Here is a 22,727-nt window from a genome sequence, read left to right as displayed (position 1 = left end):
AGAAAGTTAAAAAATGGCATGATAGAAGGATTATCAAAAGAGAATTTAATATTGGGGATAAAGTCCTATTGTATCGGTCTCGTCTCAGATTATTTGCAGGGAAATTACTCTCGAAATGGGAAGGACCGTATGTTGTCGAGGAGGTGTATTGTTCAGGAGCAATCAAAATTAGCTCTCTCCAAGGCAATGCTACGCAAGTGGTGAATGGGCAAAGACTCAAGCATTATATCTCAGGTGATTCCTATAATGTTGATGTTGATATTATTCAAGTGGAAACACCGGAGGCTTTCATCAAAGGGCAAATTGACAGTCCGCCAGAACTCGACTTTGAATAGGTAATGTAATCGGTAATGAAAAGTACGCAATTTACTTTCCGAACAATATTTTTGCTGTTTTTGGAAAATATGAAAAATTACGAGTTCGAAACGGAGTGGAAAGGACGCACGAGGGGGTGCCACCATAGGGCGGCGCGGCCTGACCTGGGCCCGCGCCGACCTATGGTCTGGCCACCCCGTCGCCCCTTTCCGACTCTGGTTCGATCTGGTACTTTCTGTTTGTCGTGAAAATTTTTGCTATATAATCCCCCGGACCCCTGGAGGTCCGTATATCGCTTTCTCGACGTGTTTTGTTTCGAGCTGTTTCTGCCAGGATTTGTTTCAGATCTAGAGCTATCATGTCTTCATCGGAAACTCCGAAGGACAGCTCCAGCAAGGATGTTGGCAACTTGTACATGGAGGAGCTGAGGATGCACCCCAAGGAGTTGCTGCTCGTTGAAGGAGAACTGCAGGTCAAGGATGTCCAGGGTCCTAAAGGAGAAGGAAGCTTGGAAGACAGGATGGAGAAGCTAGAACAAGAGGTTTTCAAATACAAGAAGATGGCTGAGCGTGAGGTGGATATCTTTCACAGGATTGTGTCTGAACTCATTGCTGAACATGAGAAGGAAACTGCAAAGCTTTGGAGCGACATCCTCTCACTTCACGACACCACCAACAAGCTCCAAGCACAACTCTATGACGTTCAGAATCAGAACTGTGAGTATGAAAATAGGTTTAAATACATAAGCCGTGCTGCTAGTTTCAGGATTCCTGAGACCAAGATGTCGTTTCTTGATGGAGAGCCTCTTCCTTGGAAGTCTGATGACGGGAGTTCATCACCACCATCTCCGCAGGAGTAATTCATCATCGGTATTGGCATCCCCTTGGTTTGTTCCAAGCTTGGGGGAGTGCCGCGGTATCACATTATCACTACCTTTTACTTTTATTGTCAAGTAGTGTCATATCATGAGTAGGGAAGTTATCATATAAGATGGGTTGCAGTTTGGAAGTGTCTCTCCTTTAGTTGGTTATCTATGTATCCCTTGGTGTGAGTTATCGTTATGGAATATTAATGAGAAGTCTTATCATTTACATATTGCACATCTTATTCTAGTTTGCAATCTCTATTATATGATTTACCTTGTTGTTAGTATTGGTATCACTTTGGGAGCATTGAATAAATCTATTTGGTTTTGGCAAACTTAGCATTGGTCAATAGCAACAACACTTTGAGGTTTAAGTAGAAAAGAGAAATACATGTAGATGTTTCATTGTCTTTCTTGTTAGCTCATAGCTTACTATTCTGAAGTTAAAATTGTTTGTGCTTACAAGGAAGATGCATGATTGTTTCTATCACATGTATATTTGCTTGTTTCCCTCGACTCTTATGCTTGCTGATTAACCTTGCTAGCCAAAGACCTGTACTGAGAGGGAGTACTTCTCGTGCATCCAAACCTTAACCCAAACTTATGCCATTTGTGTCCACCATACCTACCTACTACATGGTATTTTCTGCCATTCCAAGTAAATATTTCATGTGCTACCTTTAAACAATTCAAAACTTAGTATCTCTTATTTGTGTCAATGTTTCATAGCTCATGAGGAAGTATGTGGTGTTTTATCTTTCAATCTTGTTGGGCAACTTCCACCAATGGACTAGTGGCTTCATCCGCTTATCCAATAATTTTGCAAAAAGAGCTGGCAATGGGATTCCCAGTCCCAAATTAATTAAACTAAATAGACACTCCTCCATGGTATGTGATTGATGGACGGCACCCGAAGATTCGGTTAGCCATGGCTTGTGTAAGCAAAGGTTGGGGGGAGTGTCATCATCATAATAAAGCTAAAATAAAAAGGCACTCCTTCATGGTATGAGATTGTTGGCAGGCACCCGAAGGATTCGGTTAGCCATGGTTTGTGAAAGAAAGGTTGGAAGGAGTGCCACATAAAATGAAAATAATATGGGAGCCGCTCTTTGGAGGTTGTCTGGCAAGGGGGTTAGAGTACCCGCTACCAGTCGTTGACAACAACATACACCTCTCAAAATGTTACTTTTATTCTCTTTATATGATTGCAAAAACTGAAAAAGCTCTAGCACATGATTTAATCACTGCTTCCCTCTGCGAAGGGCCTGTCTTTTACTTTATGTTGAGTCAGTAAACGTATTTCCCTCCATCTCAAGCAAGCATTTGAGTAGTTGTGATCAAACCATTATGTTGTGATTTGCTTCATCATGTCTTTTATTCTTCCTTGTTTAGTACAAGTTTTATCTGAATGAATATAGCTTTGCACGTTATCAATGATTATGAAGAGACCATTATGATTGAGTATGCAAGTTGTGCCTTATAAACTTTAACATGAGAGCGCTGCTCAATGAGATAAGTATAATCCGTTAATTGTTCTCCGACCAAGAACGAAGTTTGCCATCACCAATTATGATTTCTTATGCACTTTTAATTGTGATTTCCTTATACTTGTTTCAAGTTGAGTTATAAGAAGTTGTTTACTATAATGTCTTGTGTGAATGAATATGATGCTTCTTGTCCGTATTTTATTTATCGACTCTTCACTCCATAAAGATGTGGTCCTGTTTATCGAGCTCAGTTTCGCTTGGGGACAAGCGAAGTCTAAGCTTGGGGGGAGTTGATACGTCCAATTTGCATCACTATTTTATATCATAATTTGCTGTTATTCATTGATATATTTCATATTGGGACACAATACTTATGTTATTTCATCTATTTTGCATGTTTCATCATTATTGGAGGATCGAGCACCGGAGCCAGGATTCTGCGGGAAAAAGCACCGTCAGAACGCAATATTTCGGAAGATCAACTGTGGAAGGAAATTATACCAAAAATCCTATTTTTCAAGATGACGAAGGAAGCCAGAAGGAGGAGCCAGGAGGACCCAGGGTGGGCCCACACCCTAGGGCGGCGCGGCCCATGCCCTGGCCTCGCCGCCATGTGGTTTGGGGGGCCCACGACCCCTTTCGCCTCCTTTTCTTCGCGAAATCCTTCGTCCCGAAAACCTAAGCCACAGAGGGTACCTCGTGAAGAGTTACAGCCGCCTCTGCGGGGCGGAGAACACCAGGGAGAAAAGAGCTCTCCGGTGGGCAGGAATCCGCCGGGGAAATTCCCTCCGGGAGGGGGAAATCGACGCCATCGTCACCGTCATCGAGCTGGACATCATCTCCATCACCATCATCATCATCTACACCATCATCACCGCCGTCTCCACCGCTGGACACCGTCACCGCCGTAGCAATTTGGGTTTGATCTTGATTGTTTGATAGGGGAAACTCTCCCGGTATCGATCTCTACTTGTTGTTGATGCTATTGAGTGAAACCATTGAACCAAGTTTATGTTCAGATTGTTATTCATCATCATATCACCTCTGATCATGTTCCATATGATGTCTCGTGAGTAGTTCGTTTAGTTCTTGAGGACATGGGTGAAGTCTAAATGTTAGTAGTGAACTATGGTTGAGTAATATTCAATGGTATGATATTTAAGTTGTGGTGTTATTCTTCTAGTGGTGTCATGTGAACGTCGACTACATGACACTTCACCATTTATGGGCCTAGGGGAATGCATCTTGTATTCGTTTGCTAATTGCGGGGTTGCCGGAGTGACAGAAACCTAAACCCCCGTTGGTATATCGATGTAGGAGGGATCGCAGGATCTCAGAGTTTAAGGCTGTGGTTAGATTTATTCTTAATTACTTTCTTGTAGTTGCGGATGCTTGCAAGGGGTATAATCACAAGTATGTATTAGTCCTAGGAAGGGCGGTACATTAGCATAGGTTCACCCACACAACACTTATCATAACAATGAAGATTATTTAGCTGTATGTAGCGAAAGCACTAGACTAAAATCTCGTGTGTCCTCGAGAACGTTTGGTCATTATAAGTAAACAAACCGGCTTGTCCTTTGTGCTAAAAAGGATTGGGCCACTCGCTGCAATTATTACTCTCGCACTTTACTTACTCGTACTTTATTCAACTGTTACATCAAAACCCCCTGAATACTTGTCTGTGAGCATTTACAGTGAATCCTTCATCGAAACTGCTTGTCAACACCTTCTGCTCCTCGTTGGGATCGACATTCTTACTTATCGAAGATACTACGATACACCCCCTATACTTGTGGGTCATCATGGGGACACAAGAGACTTCTTGTATCGTGATTGCAGGGTTGCTTGAGAGGGATATCTTTGACCTCTTCCTCCCTGAGTTCGATAAACCTTGGGTGATCCACTTAAGGGAAACTTGCTACTGTTCTACAATCCTCTGCTCTTGGAGGCCCAACACTGTCTACAAGAATAGAAGCACCCGTAGACATCAAGAACTTTTCTGGCGCCGTTGCCGGGGAGGAAAGGTAAAAGGCACTCATACTCCGGTCCCAGGTAACTAAGTACTTTTCTGTTGCTGTTGTAAGTGCTCGAAGCTATTTCCTTTAGATCCTGCAATTGCAACTTTTTGTCTCTTGTTTTACACTAGTAAGGCTTAATGGAAGACAACAACAAAATGAGAGATCTTTATGAACTTTATCTTGAATTAGGACATGATGTGTTTTAAGAGAAAATTAAAAAACCCATGGAACTTATGCATGCTAATGGGAATGTTATTAGTATGAATGCTTTGAACACCATTGTTGCTAATGCTATGGAAGAATTTAAGCTTGGGGAGGTCGGTTTTGATGAAAATGATCTCTTTAGTCCTCCGGGTATTGAGGAGAAAGTTTATGTTGATTATGATATGCCTCCTATTTATGATGATTATAATGATAGTGGTCTTTTGGTGCCGCCTACTATGGAGAGTAAATTTTATTATGATTATACTATGCCTCCTACACTTGATGAGAATAATAATGATAGCTACTTTGTTGAATTTGCTCCCACTACAACTAACAAAATTGATTATGCTTATGTGGAGAGTAATAATTTTATGCATGAGATTCTTGATAAGAATGTTTCATTTGATAGTTATATTGTTGAGTTTGTTCATGATGCCACTGAAAGTTATTATGAGAGAGGGAAACATGGTTATATGCATCTTAATAATATTAAGTGTCCCCTCTTTATGTTGAGAATCCTGAAGTTGCACTTGTTTTATCTTCCTATGCTTGTTGCATTATGCTTCATGAATTTGTTTATTTACAAGATTCCTATGCATAGGAAGCATGTTAGACTTAAATGTGTTTTGAATTTGCTTCTTGATGCTCTCTTTGAAGGAGATATGCCCTAGAGGCAATAATAAAGTGGTTATTATTTATATATTTATGTTTATGATAAATGTTTATATATCATGCTATAATTGTATTAACCGAAACATTAGTACATGTGTGATATGTAGACAACAAAGAAGTCCCTAGTATGCCTCTTAACTAGCTTGTTGATTAATGGATGATTAGTTTCATAATCATGAACATTGGATGTTATTAATAACGAGGTTATGTCATTGTATGAATGATGTAATGGACACACCCAATTAAGCGTAGCATAAGATCTCGTCATTAAGTTATTTGCTATAAGCTTTCGATACATAGTTACCTAGTCCTTATGACCATGAGATCATGTAAATCACTTATACCGGAAAGGTACTTTGATTACACCAAACACCACTGCGTAAATGGGTGGCTATAAAGGTGGGATTAAGTATCCGGAAAGTATGAGTTGAGGCATATGGATCAACAAAGGATTTGTCCATCCCGATGACGGATAGATATACTCTGGGCCCTCTCGGTGGAATGTCGTCTAATGTCTTGCAAGCATATGAATGAGTTCATAAGAGACCACATACCACGGCATTTAGGTAAAAGAGTACTTGTCGAGACGAGGTTGAACAAGGTATAGAGTGATACCGAAGATCAAACCTCGGACAAGTAAAATATCGCGAGACAAAGGGAATTAGTAATGTATGTGAATGGTTCATTCGATCACTAAAGTCATCGTTGAATATGTGGGAGCCATTATGGATCTCCAGATCCCGCTATTGGTTATTGGTCGGAGTAAGTACTCAACCATGTCCGCATAGTTCACGAACCGTAGGGTGACACACTTAAAGTTGGATGTTGAAATGGTAGTACTTGAATATGGAATGGAGTTCGAATATTTGTTCGGAGTCCCGGATGAGATCCCGGACATCACGAGGAGTTCAGTAATGGTCCGGAGAATAAGATTCATATATAGGATGTCATTTTATGTGAAATAAAATGTCGCGGAAGGTTCTATGGAAGGTTCTAGAAGGTTCTAGAAAAGTACGGAAGAAACCACCAAGGAAGGTGGAGTCCACATGGGACTCCACCTCCATGGCCGGCCAACCCTAGATGGGGAGGAGTCCCAAGTGGACTCCTCCATAGGGGGCCGGCCACCCCCCACATGGGAGGTGGAAATCCCACCTTTTGGTGGGAGTCCTAGTTGGGCTAGGTTTCCCCTCTTATGGAAGGTTTTGGTTCGGGTCTTATTCGAAGACTTGGACACCAACACTTGGGGATCCACCTATATAATGAGGGGCCAAGGGAGGGGGCCGGCCACCCCAAGACCACAAGCTGGCCGCCCCATTGAAGTGGCCGGCCACCCCCTCCCAAACCCTAGCCGCCCCCCTCTCCTCCATATCTCCCGCGTAGCTTAGCGAAGCTCCGCCGGACTTCTTCACCGCCACCGACACCACGCCGTCGTGCTGTCGGATTCAAGAGGAGCTACTACTTCCGCTGCCCGCTGGAACGGGGAGGTGGACGTCGTCTTCATCAACAACCGAACGTGTGACCGAGTACGGAGGTGCTGCCCGTTCGTGGCACCGGAACCGATCGTGATCAAGATCTTCTACGCGCTTTTGCAAGCGGCAAGTGATCGTCTACCGCAGCAACAAGAGCCTCATCTTGTAGGCTTTGGAATCTCTTCAAGGGTGAGACTCGATACCCCCTCGTTGCTACCGTCTTCTAGATTGCATCTTGGCTTGGATTGCGTGTTCGCCGTAGGAAATTTTTTGTTTTCTATGCAACGTTATCCTACAGTGGTATCAGAGCCGTGTCTATGCGTAGATGGTTGCACGAGTAGAACACAATGGTTTTGTGGGCGTTGATGCTCTTGTTATCTTTAGTTTGAGTACTTTGCATCTTTGTGGCATAGTGGGATGAAGCGGCTCGGACTAACTTTACATGACCGCGTTCATGAGACTTGTTCCTCGTTCGACATGCAACTTGTATTGCATAAGAGGCTTTGCGGGTGTCTGTCTCTCCTACTATAGTGAAGATTCAATTTACTCTTCTATTGACAACACTAGTATCACCGTTGTGGTTCATGTTCGTAGGTAGATTAGATCTTAGTCGAAAACCCTAAACCACGTAAAATATGCAAACCAAATTAGAGACGTCTAACTTGTTTTTGCAGGGTTTGGTGATGTGATATGGCCATAATGTGATGATGAATATGTATGAGATGATCATTATTGTATTGTGGCAACTGCAGGAGCCTTATGGTTGTCTTTAAATTTCATGTTGAGTAGTATTTCAAAGTAGTTGTAATAGTTGCTACATGAGGTGAACAACCATGAAGACGGCGCCATGAACCTTGACGCTACGCCGATGATGATGGAGATCATGCCCGTTGATGATGGAGATCATGTCCGTGCTTTGAAGATGAAGATCGAAGGCACAAAGACTAAAGGGCCATATCATATCACATATGAATTGCATGTGATGTTAATCCTTTATGCATCTTATTTTGCTTAGATCGCGACGGTAGCATTATAAGATGATCCCTCACATTAATATCAAGATAATAAAGTGTTCTCCCCTCGTATGCACCGTTGTACAGTTCGTCGTTTCGAAGCATCTCGTGATGATCGGATGTGATAGACTCAACGTTCACATACAACGGGTGTAAGCAATGTTGCACACGCGGAATACTTGGGTTTGCTTGACGAGCCTAGCATGTACAGACATGGCCTCGGGACAACAGAAACCGAAAGGTTGAACACGAGTCATATGGATGATATGATCAACATGTTGATGTTCACCATTGAAGCTACATCATCTCACGTGATGATCGGTTTTGGTGTAGTGGATTTGGATCGTGTACCACTTAACAACTATGAGGGATGTTGTATTAAGTGGGAGTTCATTAGTAATTAGATTAAAACATGAACTAATTATCATAAACATAGTCTGAGTAGTATTTTGAATTAATTTTGTAGTATTGGCATCCGTTATTCTACCATACGCTAGTCTTGTAATTGAGATAGAAATACTGTTAAAATCTGATAAGAAACTTTACGGATTGGAACCGTATTGTTAAAGAATCAAGAATTGATTAAGTCCTATTGCAAACTTTTAGTAAACCTCACATTGTTGATTCAAAGAGCTATGGTTTCAATTAGTACCTAAAGTTATCTTGTCTCCGTGAAACTTGAAGTTCAAATTTGTTTGAAAAGTAAGGAGCTGAAAATTTAGTTTTCAGAAATAATCAAGGTATGAGATATAAGTGATATCTAAGACCTTATTGCAAGATGATAGAATATAATTTGGTGAGACTACATAAACTCATAAGTTTTATGGGAATGTACGAAGGTTGAAGACGCAAGGCGTCACAATCCTCCAACTATTGGGGCACTAACGATATTCGCATATCCATGAAGTGACCATCCTTAATATGCACCGTTACTAAGACTCGTCGTTTCGAAGCATCACGTGATGATCGGGTGTGATAGATTCTACGTGTGCATACAACGGGTGCAAGCCAGATTTGTACATGTGAATACTAAGGTTAAACTTTATGAGCCTAGCATGTACAGACATGGTCTCAAAAAGTTGTCATGAATTGATGGATAAAATTATGAGTGAAATTGTTCATCATAGTTACTAATAAGTGAAATCTAGAACACTTGTCATATGATGATCAACTTCAAAGTAAGAACCTCAAGGTTATTGGTATTTGACCAACAAACCTAGAAGTTATTGATGTTGAAGTGTTTTTCTGAATAATGAGGAAAGCTAAAAGAGAAACTGCAAAAGATATTCTGGCAGAAAGAAAAGAAAAGACTAGAAAGTCTAGCTCAGGTGTATATCAATGATATACATGTTATGGATGTATTCCTCGTTTGGTCACACAATGAAATTCTTGGGTATTTGTACCATATTGGTTGGTATGAAGTGTCATACAAAACAACGCAATACAAGAATACAATGGCCTAAGTGACTGACAAGGAATATGATAGGAATGCACGTCTGGAACAAAAAATAAAGTGTTATTATGTTCATCGTTGGCATTCTATCTAGCCCTTAGAATTTATAATAAAGAACTTAATAATTGTTATTTTGCTCTTGTCAAATAAAAACAATGAGTTGTTCAAATTATGACATTACTCCATGAACGATGGATAAGTTATTATAAATTTTAATGGTGAAACACACATACATAACACTGATGCTAAAAATGCCATAAGGCAAATGATTTGAATTCCACTTATTTGTGGAACCGCCATTTAGGTCATGTTAGAAAGGAACGCATGAAGGAACTCTATGCAAATGGATTTTTGGAGTCATTTGATTTTTGAATCATTTGGCGCTTGCAAATCTTTTCTAAAAGAGAATGATTAAAATACCGTTCATAGGCCAAAAGTTGAACGGGCAACTAACTTAGTGGAAAAATACATGATGATGTATGTGGTTCACTGGGCATAGTTGTGTGCGGGAGATTCTTCTACTTCATGAAAACTTTCAACAATGAATTGAGTATATATATGTGGATATATTCAATAAGGAAGAAGTTTGAAACATTTGAATGGATTCAAATAAATTTCAGCATGAAGTGGAAATCATCGTAATAGAAAAGTCAAATATCTATGATTGGATCATGGTGGAAATATTTGAATTACGAGTTTTAGCGAACATCTAAGAGAGTTATGAAATTGTTCTACAACTCACATTTCTTGGAGTATCATAATGATGATATAGTATTCAAGATATGTATCCAAACCTTGTTGGATTAATGATGAGATAAAAAATATTATGACGCCATTATATTTTTGTGGATTATGCTTTAGTGACTACCGCTTTTACACTAAATAGAGCATCATCATGATCCGTTGAAATGACACCATACGAGTTATGGCATAGGTAAGAAAACCTGATAGTCTTTTCTTAAATTTTGGTATGCATAGCATAAGTAAATAAGTTTACAACCAAAATCGGATGAATGTTTTAGTTGGTTATCCCAGAGATTTGATTGGGAATTCTTCCCACGAGACAAAGACAAAAGTGTTTGTCAATGTTTCTTATTTCCGAGAAATTGTTTCTAGTGAAGTATTTGAGTGGGAGGACAATATAATTTGATAAGGTTTATGAACCTGAGCATAATGATCAGAGTAGCGCAGCATCGGAATTGGTTTCGGAAGCGGCCACAACGATCATGGCTCCCATGACTACAAAGTGTTTTAGTCATGGAGATCGAAGTACATATTGAACCTTGTAGGTATGGTTTACTTTGTGATCAAATAAATGATTTGTGGACAAAGGATTGATTTTGAACAATGATAAACCAACTACAAACAAAGAAGTTATGATGGGCCCTGACTCCGTTAAAATGGCCATGCGCCATGAAATCCATAATAGATGAATACTTTTTTAAAGTAAATGGATCTATAGACTTGGATGAAATATCCTTGAAGAAGCTTGACTTGTCGAAAAATTGTTTACGACAAAGTTCAAAGAGTTGACTACGATAAGATTAGATCTTCCGTAGAAATGCTTATAGTCTATATGGATTATTCTAGTAGGATGGCAAAATACATTACTTATCAGAAGTATGTATTAAAGGTGTATACAAAATACAACCAAGAGTTTTGCTGGTCCGTGGAATATTAGATAGGTATACAAACTTCAATTTGATGAAGTGAGTATCACGGAGTTTGAATCTTCACCAGATGAAATAGTCAAAGAGTTTTAGATTTCATCAGAGACGATGAAGAGGCTTGCATTTGCAAGAAATTAAGTGGGAGCGCTAAGACATATTTATAATACTTTATGTAGGTGACATATAGTTGGTTATAAATAATGTAATTATATACTTGATTAAAAAAAAAGTTTCATTGAGAAATTAACTTCAATGAAAAGATATGGAGTGAAACAAATTTAGTGTCAAGATCTATGAAGATAGATTGAAACACAAAATAAGTTTAAGTCAAAGTACATAGAATGGATATTGAAATAGTTCAATATAGAAATATTAAGAAGATGTTCTTGTCATGTGAAGTTTTAACAAGACTTGAGTGTATCTGACACTCAATGAGTAAAAACACATGAGTGATTATAGATCACGAATAATATGTACACAATCAGATATCCTATGCTCTAAGAGTGTTATGAGCATGATTCATGTGATGATCACTGAAAAACAGTAAGAATATTCTTGAGTACTTAAGAAGAACCAAGTATATATATATAGTTTTATATGGAGAAATGACAAAACAAATCGCTGTAAGGTGTTGCACCGATACTAATTTTGTCACATATGAAAATAAAATTTCAAATCTCAAATTAGACTAAGTGTTGTTTAAAAGGTAGCACAATGAGCTAGAAGTTGTCTATGCTAGATTTAGAAGAGTTCTAAATATTATGACGGATTCTACAAAAGAAGGCAGAGTATGTCATTGTTTTGACAATGACAAAGGATGTTAAGTCAAGAAGTTCTTTGAGAACTTGGTGTAGTTCCGATAGTGTCAGAACTTTGAAGCTATATTGTGTGTGACAATATTAGTGACATATTTCAGACCGCGGAATTAAGGTTCCACCAGAAGACCAAACATATTTAATGCCGACTCATTTGGAAATGAGTGATGCGTTGAGACGCAAATGAATTACAAAATACATACGTTTCTGAACGTGTCAGATCCGTTGACTAAAACCTCTCCCGTAAGCAAAACATGATAAAGCACCGGAAGACCAAGGTGTTATATCTTTACAAATGTAAACTAGATTATTGACTCTAGTGCAAGTGGGAGACTGAAGGAGATATGCCCTAGAGGCAATAATAAAGTGGTTATTATTTATATATTTATGTTTATGATAAATGTTTATATATCATGCTATAATTGTATTAACCGAAACATTAGTACATGTGTGATATGTAGACAACAAAGAAGTCCCTAGTATGCCTCTTAACTAGCTTGTTGATTAATGGATGATTAGTTTCATAATCATGAACATTGGATGTTATTAATAACGAGGTTATATCATTGTATGAATGATGTAATGGACACACCCAATTAAGCGTAGCATAAGATCTCATCATTAAGTTATTTGCTATAAGCTTTCGATACATAGTTACCTAGTCCTTATGACCATGAGATCATGTAAATCACTTATACCGGAAAGGTACTTTGATTACACCAAACACCACTGCGTAAATGGGTGGCTATAAAGGTGGGATTAAGTATCCGGAAAGTATGAGTTGAGGCATATGGATCAACAGTGGGATTTGTCCATCCCGATGACGGATAGATATACTCTGGGCCCTCTCGGTGGAATGTCGTCTAATGTCTTGCAAGCATATGAATGAGTTCATAAGAGACCACATACCACGGTACGAGTAAAAGAGTACTTGTCAGGAGACGAGGTTGAACAAGGTATAGAGTGATACCGAAGATCAAACCTCGGACAAGTAAAATATCGCGAGACAAAGGGAATTAGTAATGTATGTGAATGGTTCATTCGATCACTAAAGTCATCGTTGAATATGTGGGAGCCATTATGGATCTCCAGATCCCGCTATTGGTTATTGGTCGGAGTAAGTACTCAACCATGTCCGCATAGTTCACGAACCGTAGGGTGACACACTTAAAGTTGGATGTTGAAATGGTAGTACTTGAATATGGAATGGAGTTCGAATATTTGTTCGGAGTCCCGGATGAGATCCCGGACATCACGAGGAGTTCCGGAATGGTCCGGAGAATAAGATTCATATATAGGATGTCATTTTATGTGAAATAAAATGTCGCGGAAGGTTCTATGGAAGGTTCTAGAAGGTTCTAGAAAAGTACGGAAGAAACCACCAAGGAAGGTGGAGTCCACATGGGACTCCACCTCCATGGCCGGCCAACCCTAGATGGGGAGGAGTCCCAAGTGGACTCCTCCATAGGGGGCCGGCCACCCCCCACATGGGAGGTGGAAATCCCACCTTTTGGTGGGAGTCCTAGTTGGGCTAGGTTTCCCCTCTTATGGAAGGTTTTGGTTCGGGTCTTATTCGAAGACTTGGACACCAACACTTGGGGATCCACCTATATAATGAGGGGCCAAGGGAGGGGGCCGGCCACCCCAAGACCACAAGCTGGCCGCCCCATTGAAGTGGCCGGCCACCCCCTCCCAAACCCTAGCCGCCCCCCTCTCCTCCATATCTCCCGCGTAGCTTAGCGAAGCTCCGCCGGACTTCTTCACCGCCACCGACACCACGCCGTCGTGCTGTCGGATTCAAGAGGAGCTACTACTTCCGCTGCCCGCTGGAACGGGGAGGTGGACGTCGTCTTCATCAACAACCGAACGTGTGACCGAGTACGGAGGTGCTGCCCGTTCGTGGCACCGGAACCGATCGTGATCAAGATCTTCTACGCGCTTTTGCAAGCGGCAAGTGATCGTCTGCCGCAGCAACAAGAGCCTCATCTTGTAGGCTTTGGAATCTCTTCAAGGGTGAGACTCGATACCCCCTCGTTGCTACCGTCTTCTAGATTGCATCTTGGCTTGGATTGCGTGTTCGCCGTAGGAAAATTTTTGTTTTCTATGCAACGTTATCCTACACTCTTTTGCTTCAACTCTTATTTCTTGCGAGTGCATCATTAAAATTACTGAGCCCATCTTAATGGCTATAAAGAAAGCACTTCTTGGGAGATAACCCATGTGTTTATTTTGCTAATGTTTTGATGTGTCTTGGAAGTTGTTACTACTGTAGCAACCTCTCCTTATATTTATTTTATTGCATTGTTGTGCCAAGTAAAGTCTTTGATAGCAAGGTTGATACTAGATTTGGATTACTGCGCAAAAACAGATTTCTGTCTGTCACGAATTTGGGCAGGGTTCTCTGTAGGTAACTCAGAAAAATCTGTAAATTTACGTGCGTGATCCTCAGATATGTACGCAACTTTCATTCAATTTGAGCATTTTCATCTGAGCAAGTTAAGTGCCTCTGTAAAATTCGTCTTTACGGACTGTTCTGTTTTGACAGATTCTGCCTTTTATTTCGCATTGCCTCTTTTGTTATGTTGGATGGATTTCTTTGTTCCATTAACTTTCAGAAGCTTTGGGCAATGTCCAGAAGTGTTAAGAATGATTGTGTCACCTCTGAACATGTGAGTTTTTGATTATGCACTAACCCTCTAATGAGTTTGTTTCGAGTTTGGTGTGGAGGAAGTTTTCAAGGGTCAAGAGAGGAGGATGATATACTATGATCAAGAAGAGTGAAAAGTCTAAGCTTGGGGATGCCCCCGTGGTTCATCCCTGCATATATTAAAGAAGACTCAAGCATCTAAGCTTGGGGATGCCCAAGTCATCCCCTTCTTCATCGACAACTTATCAGGTTTCTTCTCTTGAAACTATATTTTTATTCGGTCACATCTTATGTACTTAACTTGGAGCGTCTGTTTGCTTTTGTTTTTGTTTTTGTTTGAATAAAGTTGGATCCTAGCATTCTTTATATGGGAGAGAGACACGCTCCGCTGTTTCGTATGAACACATATGTTCTTAGCTTTATTCTTAATGTTCATTGCGAAGGTTGAACTACCTCGTTCATTGTTATATGGTTGGAAACAGAAAATGCTACATGTGGTAAATGGTATAATGTCTTGAATAATTTGATACTTGGCAATTGTTGTGCTCATATAGATTATGTTTAAGCTCTTTCATCATGTACTTTGCACCTATTAATGAAGAACTACATAGAGCATGTTAAAATTTGGTTTGCATGATTGGTCTCTCTAAGTCTAGATATTTTCTGGTTGAGGTGTTTGAACAACAAGGAGACGATGTAAAGTCTTATAATGCTTACAATATGTTTATATGTGAGTCTTGCTGCACCATTTCATACTTGAGTTTGCTTCAAACAACCTTGCTAGCCTAGCCTTGTATTGAGAGGGAATTCTTCTCGTGCATCCAAATCCTTGAGCCAAAATCCATGCCATTTGTGTCCACCATACCTACCTACCACATGGTATTTCTCCGCCATTCCAAAGTACATTACTTGAGTGCTACCTTTAAAATTCCATTCTTTGCCTTTACAATACATAGCTCATGGGAAAATAGCCTTAAAAACTATTGTGGTGAAGAATATGTACTTATGTATCTTATTTCTTAATAAGTTGCTTGTTGAGCGGTAACCATGTTTCTGGGGACGCCATCAACTTTTACCTTTGTTGAATATCATGTGAGTTGCTATGCATGTTCGTCTTGTCTGAAGTAAGGGAGATTTTCATGATAAAATGGTTTGAGTATGCATAATGTTAGAGAAGAACATTGGGCCGCTAACTAAAGCCATGAATCATGGTGGAAGTTTCAGTTTGGACACAAAACCTCAATCTCTTATGAGAATATTATCTGTTGTTGAATGCTTAAGCATTAAAAGAGGAGTCCATTATCTGTTGTCTATGTTGTCCCGGTATGGGTGTCTAAGTTGAGAATGATCAAAAGCGAGAAATCCAATGCGAACCTTCTCCTTAGACCCTTGTACAGGCGGCATAGAGGTACCCCTTTGTGACACTTGGTTGAAACATATGTTATGCAATGATAATCCGTGTTAATCCAAGCTAATTAGGACAAGGTGCGGGCACTATTAGTATACTATGCGTGAGGCTTGCAACTTGTAAGATATCTTATACATAACTCATATGATTTATTACTACCATTGACAAAATTGTTTCTTGTTTTCAAAATGAAAAGCTCTAGCACAAAAATAGTAATCCATGCTTCCCTCTGCGAAGGGCCATTCTTCTACTTTATTGTTGAGTCAGTTTACCTATTCTTTCTATCTTAGAAGCAAACACTTGTGTCAATTGTGTGCATTGATTCTTACATGTTTACCTATTGCACTTGTTATATTGCTTTATGTTGACAAATATCCATGAGATATGCATGTTAAAGTTGAAAGCAACTGCTGAAACTTATATCTTCCTTTGTGTTGCTTCAAAGCTTTCTACTAAGAATTTATTGCTTATGAGTTAACTGTTATGCAAGTCTTATTGATGCTTGTCTTGAAAGTACTATTCATGAAAAGTCTTTGCTATATGATTCAGTTGTTTACTCATTGTCTTCATCATTGCTTTGAATCACTGCATTCATCTCATATGCTTTACAATAATGTTGATCAAGCTTATGCTGGTAGCATGTCACTTAAGAAATTATCATTGTTATCGTTTACCTACTCGAGGGCGGGTAGGAACTAAGCTTGGGGATGCTTGATACGTCTCAAACGTATCTATAATTTCTTATGTTCCATGCTAGTTTTATGACAATACCTACATGTTTTGTTCACACTTTATATCGTTTTTATGCGTTTTCCGGAACTAACCTATTGACGAGATGCCGAAGGGCCAGTTGCTGTTTTCTGCTGTTTTTGGTTTCAGAAATCCTAGTAAGGAAATATTCTCGGAATCGGACGAAATCAACGCCCAGCATCTTAGAATTCCACGAAGCTTCCAGAACACCCAAGAGCCACCAGAGGGGAGGCCCTGGGCCCCCACACAATAAGGCGGCGTGGCCAGGGCCTGGGCCGCGCCCCCCTATTGTGTCACCACCTCGTCAGCCTTCCGACTCCGCCTCTTCGCCTATTTAAAGGTCCCTGACCTAAATTTTCGATACGGAAAAGTCACGGTACGAGAAAACTTCCAGAGCCGCCGCCATCACGAAGCCAAGATCTGGGGGACAGGAGTCTCTGTTTCGGCACTCCGCCGGGACGGGGAAGTGCCCCCGGAAGGCTCCTCCATCAACAGCACCGCCATCTTCATCACCGCTGCTGTCTCCCATGAGGAGGGAGTAGTTCTCCCCCGAGGCTAAGGGCTCTACCGGTAGCTATGTGGTTAATCTCTCTCTCTGTACCCCAATACAATGATCTCATGAATTGCTTTGCATGATTGAGATCCATATGATGAGCTTTGTATCACTATTAGTCTATGTGCTACTCTTGTGATGTTATTAAAGTAGTCTATTCCTCCTTCACGGTGTAATGGTGACAGTGTGTGCATCGTGTAGTTCTTGGCGTAGGTTATAATCATAATCTCTTGTAGGTTATGGAGTTAATTATTACTATGATAGTATTGATGTGATTTATTCCCCCTTCATAGTGTAAAGGTGACAGTGTGTATGCTATGTTAGTACTCGGTTTAAATTGCAAAGATCTATTATGCTCTAAAGGTTACTCAAACATGAATATCGAATGTTGTGGAGCTTGTTAACTCCGGCATTGAGGTGCTCTAGTAGCCCTACGCAACGAATGGTGTTCATTATCAAACAAGAGTATATGTAGCACAAAGGAAGAGAACTTATTTATTTATGTGATCAATGTTGAGAGTGTCCACTAGTGAAAGTATGATCCCTAGGCCTTGTTTCCAAATACTGCAATCATCGCTTGTTTACTGTTCTACTGCATGTTTACTTCCTGCAATATTACTACCATTAACTGCATGCCAGCAAGCACTTTTCTGGCGCCGTTACTACTGCTCATATTCATTCATACCACCTGCGTTTTACTATCTCTTCGCCGAACTAGTGCACCTATACATCTGACAAGTGTATTAGGTGTGTTGGGGACACAAGAGACTTCTTGTATCGTGATTGCAGGGTTGCTTGAGAGGGATATCTTTGACCTCTTCCTCCCTGAGTTCGATAAACCTTGGGTGATCCACTTAAGGGAAACTTGCTGCTGTTCTACAAACCTCTGCTCTTGGAGGCCCAACACTGTCTACAAGAATAGAAGCACCCGTAGACATCAACCGCTGCTGCTAAATGGGACCCGCATGTCATCCTATATGTCCTATAAAACTTTCTTTTCTTGAATTATATTTGGCTCCTGATATTTGGTCACTTGCCTTTTTCTTTCGATCATCTGCCGCCTCTCAAACGGTGATACCGCTGCTGCTAAATGGGACCCGCATGTCATCCTCTATGTACTATAAAACTTTCTTTTCTTGAATTATTTTTGGCTCCTGATATTTGGTCACTTGCCTTTTTCTTTCGATCCCGTGCAGCCTCTCAAATGGTGAGACCGCTGCTGCTAAATGGGATCCGCATGTCATCCTCTATGTACAATCAAGTTTCTTTTCTTGAATTATTTTTGGCTCCTGATATTTGGTCACTTGCCTTTTTCTTTCGATCTCATGCCACGTTTGAAACGTTGAGGAACCTGCAGGCTCATGGGACCCGCATGTCATCCTCTATGTACTATAAAAGTTCATTTTCTTGGTTTTTTTCACCCTCTGATTTTTGGCTATTTCCTTTTTCTTTTGATCCCCTGCCGCCTTTGAAACGTTGAGGACTCTGCTGGCTCATAGGTCCCACATGTCAGCCTCTATGTACAATCAAGTTTCTTTTCTTGAATTATTTTTGGATCCTGATATTTGGTCACTTGCCTTTTTCTTTCGATCTCATGCCACGTTTGAAACGTTGAGGAACCTGCTGGCTCATGGGACCCGCATGTCATCCTCTATGTCCATCAACTTTATTTTCTTGGATTTTTTTGACCCCCTAATTTCTGGCTACTTTCTTTTTCTTTTGATCTCAAGTCGCATTTGAAACGTTGGGACCGCTGCTGCAAAATGGGACCCGCATGTCATCCTATATGTACAATAAAAGTTTCTTTTCTTGGATTATTTTCCACCCTCTGATTTTTGGTCACTTGCCTTTTTCTTTCGATCTCATGCCACCTTTGAAAACATTGAGGACCCGCATGTCATCCTGTATGTACTATAAAAGTTTTTTTCTTGGATTTTTTTTCTTTTGATCCCCTGCCACCTTGGAAACGTTGAGTAAGCTACTGACTCATGGGACCCGCATGTCATCCTCTATGTACAATCAACTTTCTTTTTTTGGAAGCGGTAGCCGCCGCATCCACCAGCAAGAAGGTCTCGGCGCAGCTTGGCCGGGTGGTTGAGCTAAACCGCGGCACCGCCAATCTGGGCGCGCTGCAGCACCTCGTGGACAAGTGGAATCTTGCCGATCTTACCCATGCCACTCTCGGTGTTGGCAAGGACGGCAAGGTGAGAAACAACCCCCGCGGCCGCCGCAACACCGTGCAGCACCCCGGCCGGCTAAAGCAGGCCACGCGGGAGTTTGATAACACCTGGCATGATGTTAACAACAAAGTGCTGGTAAGCTTCATACCGTAACTTGATTTTTTTCTTGGGATTTCTATTTTCGTGCCCTCGGTTCCTTAGTTGTGCTCAGTTTTCCCCAGCTCCTTAGTTTTTCCTCAATTTTCCCCAAGACCTTGTCTCAAACCATCACAGGTGCTGTAACGGCCGGTTGCCCGACGGTTGACCATTATCTTCTGACTAGTGGGGCCACGTAGAGCCCGCAAAGACATGTCATACCATCCATCTTTGTTTGACCGTAAGCATCGGTGTATCCCTGACCAAAACATGCACGAGTGGGGCTTCGGTATATCGAATGACAAGTGGGCCATGGCGCTGATACAAGGGGCAATACACGGGTATGAATAGATTTTTAAACGGAGCTCTACAGCGATGGCACGGAGGAGGTGGCCTGCGGGGTGCCGAGATGAGATCGACGTCCACAAAGAACTGCATGAGGCGAGACCAGACGCATTAGATAGATATGAACTAGACGCGTTTAACCATGCAAAGAAGAGAAGAAATGGTCGACGACATCGACGACTACCTCAAAAAACTTTGACTGACCGTGTCCGACACGAACGCGAGCAATGTAGAGAAAACTAGTGTCTCTCCTTTCTGGTGTGTATAGATGGGTGCTAGAAGAGTGTGGTGGCGAAGGGAAAGACCTCGCGGTGGTCTGTGGCGTCCAGCATAGCGGGGCGGCGTGGCCGTGCCCACAGCGGCGTGCATGCATGTTCGGCATTGGCATCAGCATGTACGTTCGGCATTGGCCTCGGCGGTATCTCTGGTGTGTCAGTGATCGAATGAGGGGACGGGATTGACGGTGCATCCCGACGGTGACCTAGCAGTGGCGACGAGCATAGTCATTCTGACCATGCCGATATCGGCATTGGCATCGTTTGGAGGCTGTGGTGCTCGAATCAAGGTGAGATTTGTTTCTTGTACGCCAAAAGTGATTTGAAACAAGTTTCGTGTTGAAGGTTAGGTAACGAAAGTTTGTAACTAAGCCCAAAATTATACTAGCGCCATGGTGAGGTTCTTTTTGATATAGCTATACGGTTGGGCAAACTTTTTTGACACTTTTTAGATAGGGTTCCTTGTTGTTACACGTATGGCATCATGTATGGCAAATTTGGGGTCATTTGGAGATGTTCGAAAAAATCACTTTGCTTAACCGCATGTCGTTTCGTCTCACTGAAACCAGCTTTTCTAACAAGGTGATTTTTTCTACATTCTCTAAATGACCTCAAATTTCATACAGCTGATCTTCTATACATAGATAGATAGATGGTTTCGTTTTTACATTTTTCGAACTTTTTATTTCCCTTTATAATACCCAATTGATTTTCAGATTTTGTAACAAGTTATGGCATCATGTATGGCATCATTTTCGCCCTAAATTTCAAATTTTGTGAAACTTTCCCTTTTAGATATTCCTTGTTGTTATAGATATGGCATCATGTATGCTAAATTTGGTTAGGTCTCACTGAAACCAGCTTTTGTAACAAGTTAGGTTTTTTCGACCTTCTCAAATGGGATTTTTTTTCTACCTTCTCTAAATGACCTAAAAATCATACAGACGATCTTCTGTACAAAGATAGGTAGATTTTTTGCGTGAAAAGTAATGGATACAACAAATCGGTGATGGTTTATCATTTTTTCGTTAAAATTAATGGCTACAACAAATCGGTGATGCTTTATCATTTTTTGCGTGAAAATTAATGGCTACAACAAATCGGTGATGGTTTATCATTTTTTTTCGTGAAAATTAATGGCTACAACAAATCGGTGATGGTTTTATCATTTTTTGCGTGAAAATTAATGGCTACAACAAATCGGTGATGGTATATCATTTTTTGCGTGAAAATTAATGGCTACAACAAATCGGTGATGGTTTATTATTTTTTTCGTGAAAATTAATGGCTACAACAAATCGGTGATGGTTTATCATTTTTTGCGTGAAAATTAATGGCTACAACAAATCAGTGATGGTTTATCATTTTTTGCGTGAAAAGTAATGCCTAAAAGAGTTTATAATTTTTAGCGCGTGAAAATGAATACAGAAAACCGCCCTTTAGCATACTTAGAGAGTGGAAGGTAACCGCCGACAGAGAGAGAGAGGGGTTATCCTGCCCATTAGATCATACGATCAACGGTCGGCGGGCACGATCCGCGTGACATGGGCTAGACCAATCAGGGCAATGTTGCACGTCTGCGAGAATTTGTGGAGGGAGAGGGAAAAACTGAGTAGTATCAAGAAACCAAGGGCACCTGTGTAATAAACAGACTAATGGATTCAAATATGAGATTTAAAAAATGGAAAATGCGTGTTTTGTACAATGAAACTCATCTTGGACTACCTCAAACTATTTGCAATACAAATATACATGAGTGTGAGAATTGTGGCCTCATTTAGACAAAGTATGTTTTGGGGAAAGCTGTTTTGGGAAGGGCTTATTGTGGAAAACCATGCACCTTCATAGCTACTAGGTGATTTGAGAAGGCCTTTGAGAAGTGGCAATTTGTGGTAAAACTTGATTTATCTATGACTTATCTATGTTTTGAGAACTGGAAATTTATGGTAAAGACTCCATGAGTATGTGCCACTATTTTTCGGAATTTTTTGCACATTAAATGACTCATTTAACTAGTTAATCCCATTTGTTGACTGTCTGTTGACCAGCCACTTGAGGGTAAAACTGAGCATATTGCACTAGCCAGTATTAGCACTCAAGGGGAAAACTGAGCACACAAAAAATGCTAGTATATGACTCGAGGTTATACCTGAGTATATCTAAATTTCCAGGGTTAGACTCGAGGACGCGTGTTGCGGTGCAGAAATGGAAGACGTGCAATTGTTGACGCGTAGACGCGGGTCGCGGTGCAGAAGTCGAAGACGTGCAATCGTGGACGCGTGTCGCATTGCAGAAGTCCAAGACGTGCAGACGTGCAGCGGTCGACGCGTAGGACGTGGGTCGCATTAACCACCCATCGCCTTTATAGATGCCTCCTCCCACTATCTCTGTCACTCTCACTCGCCCACGCAACGACGCCTCTCTCACGTCCCATCATCTTCTCCAAAGCA

Source organism: Lolium perenne, chromosome 1, assembly GCF_019359855.2.
Source record: "Lolium perenne isolate Kyuss_39 chromosome 1, Kyuss_2.0, whole genome shotgun sequence".
Lineage (NCBI taxonomy): Eukaryota > Viridiplantae > Streptophyta > Magnoliopsida > Poales > Poaceae > Lolium > Lolium perenne.
This window is presented reverse-complemented; position numbering follows the sequence as displayed.